This window comes from Centruroides sculpturatus, unplaced genomic scaffold, assembly GCF_000671375.1.
Source record: "Centruroides sculpturatus isolate CEXI.00-Female unplaced genomic scaffold, Cexi_2.0 scaffold140, whole genome shotgun sequence".
In the NCBI taxonomy this organism is placed as follows: Eukaryota; Metazoa; Arthropoda; class Arachnida; order Scorpiones; family Buthidae; genus Centruroides; species Centruroides sculpturatus.
The window spans coordinates 574,569-577,346 of NW_019384503.1; the positions used below are offsets into that span (position 1 = coordinate 574,569).

The following is a 2,778-nucleotide window of genomic DNA, read 5'->3' on the forward strand; positions in this document are numbered from 1 at the left end:
CTAAGATGTTAGAATGTATATGGGGACATGATTTAGTTCAACCACTTTGACATTTAATAACTAACTCCTGTTTTGTTTTCTAAAACCGTGTTTTAGTATTTCTGAATACTAAAACACGGTTTTAGAAAACAAATCAACTACAAATTATTGGTTATAGAAATGGCGAATTCCATCAAGAAAAGAAAAATAATGTATACAGTTCAACAAATGGATACTACATACATCGCAAGGATACAAGTTGCCCGAAACGTGTAGAAGTACCTGTACAAACTGAATAAAGATGGAAAAAAGCCAAGTGTTTAATTAATAACACAATCTTGTGTTCAACTATACATATTTTTAATACTAAAGTTAAATTAATATTTAACTTTATTTCCTTATTATTTACTTTATTTCCTATATATTTAACTTTTTATATTTAACTTTATTTAAAGTTAAATATTAATTTAACTTTATTTCCTTAAAATATTTCAATTTCGTATTTTATATTAAATCCTGAAGATTATTTTTAAATTATTTAAATATAATATATATCGGTATAATAAAAAATAAACAAAAACTTAAAAAATAATTGTTAACTTATTTTTTAAACTTTTTAAATTGATAATTTACATAATTGATATATAGGCTACTTGCAGTTATATCAGAGATTTTTGGGCTGCAATTTGAAAAAATTGTAGACCTATAAATTTCCACTATCGTCCGTCCGTCCGATTGTCTTTCCTTAATTTCGAAAGTCAAGTTAGATTGATGAAAGAGGAGACCAGATATGGAAACTCTAAGGCAGGAGGCCCCTTACAGTTAACTACATGAGAATGACTGATTTGAACAGAAAGTAATGTTATTTTAATTCAAAAATTTCCCTTGAAAGCTGTTAATAGATGAACGGCACGACACTATTGTTAAAGAATAAGTATGATGTACAGGGACAAGCCACTACTAATTTGAAGTGGAGAGCATATATTTTAAATTAAATTAATTAAAAATATGATAAGTTTTTAACAATTGCGTCGTTCCGATCATCTATCTAATTCCTTTCGGGAGAAAATTTTTGAATTGAAATAATGTGACTTCCGATTTGAATTAGAAGTTTGTATATAGTTAATCGGGGCCTGCTACTCCTAAGGTTTCCATATCTGATCTCGTCTTTTATCTATAAAACTTCATTCTGGATATTAAGAAAAAACAGACGAACGGACGACAATAGGAATTTACAGGTCTACAATTATTACAAATTGCAGCCCAATAAGAATACATCTTAGCCTTATACATATGTAGAACCAAAAACTTCGCAATATTATATATAATTTGACAAGTCTTGAAACTATTAAAGAATAAAAATTAATGTATAGTTAACCCCGTTACTTGAGGGTTAAGAAACTTTTGTATCGTAACCTCCAGGTAATTGCAGAAATTACTTCTTATAAAAGTTTATCAATTGTGTAGTTATTTTTAAAAAATAACTACACAATTTAATTGCGACGAAAATACTTAAATTATAAAATTTCTATTTATTTGTTAAATGACTTTAATTTTAAATTGTTTGTGAGAAATTTATGTTATGGCAATCAAGATGATTGTCAGTATATCAATTATTATTGATTAAATGTTAGAACAATAACGTATAACTTTATTCATGATTGCTTTAAAAATTTGTTATTCCACTTATAACAAAAATGTATTCTTACTTCAATAAATACGGAACGAATGAATAAAATTGATTAATTTATCTGTTTAATTTTTAATTTTAAACATTTGAATTTAAAAAGGAAAATAAGAAATTTATTTTTAAATTTATAAAATTAAAAGTTATTTTCTTATTAAGTATATATAAAAAATAAAATTATTATTAATTACTGATTAATTATTATTTTAATATTTTAGATATATTTAAATTAAAATAATGTCAGATATTGAAGAAATAATCTTATTTACGATATAAATTATTTTATATTTTATTAAACAACACGTTTTCAGTTTTTTAAATTATTATAAATAATCTTAGTAGCCATCCAGAATTTATCATTTTATTCGCTGTTTTCATTACTTTTTTTTTGTACCTTTTTCTGTATGCTCCAAATTAAATTCATGAGCTGTTTTCTATTTAACGTTACTTATTTTGATAAAGTGCCACGTTCATTCTCGTTATAGGTAATAGAATTTTTACTAGAAAACCTTTGCACTCATTAGAATACAAAATGTCAGACAGTTCTTGCTAGAAAACACTACAGGTAGCAGTAAATCTCCTGTAAACCTGATATAGCGTGATACTGTCTAAACTAATGTAGAGTATAAATTTTTCTGGCTTAGATTATAAATGAGTATCAATTTTTCTATTCCAGTTATTCATCATATACGTTGAAAGAAGAGTACAGCAACGAAATGACCTTAATATAGTTAATTGATTCGATTAGGGGTGGAAAATGTATACACAAGTTATTTATTACACGTTTATGGACAAGTTTGTTAAAAGATTGAATTTATTTTATATTAAATAAGTAAAATTAATCATAAGTTTTTGTTTCTTTATATCATATTTACTCTAATTTTCATCGAATGCAATAAAAGAACTCCAGGATGAAATGTCCTTTATCCCCGAAGTTCCTGAATTTATTATAACATATTTTCATTTTTAAGAAATTTGTTTGTAATCTGTTAATAAAGGGAACATCAGAAAAAAATTTATTCTGATGTTCCCTTTATTGCATTCAATGAGGAAACTTCATGCTTCGGGAACCTAATGTTGCATTTGATGAAGGAACTTTATTCTTTAGGAGT

General features: G+C 25.4%; 1 long non-coding RNA gene across 1 annotated transcript in view; it reads left to right on the top strand.

Annotated features, from left to right (window-relative positions):
* The window catches only part of LOC111622124, an 11,242-nt gene extending 8,786 nt beyond the window's left edge, over positions 1-2,456 (top strand). The window contains exon 4 of the long non-coding RNA XR_002756199.1: positions 2,343-2,456. This is a non-coding gene — a long non-coding RNA (uncharacterized LOC111622124). The remainder of the gene's footprint in view (positions 1-2,342) is intronic.
* Positions 2,457-2,778: the final 322 nt, after the last annotated feature.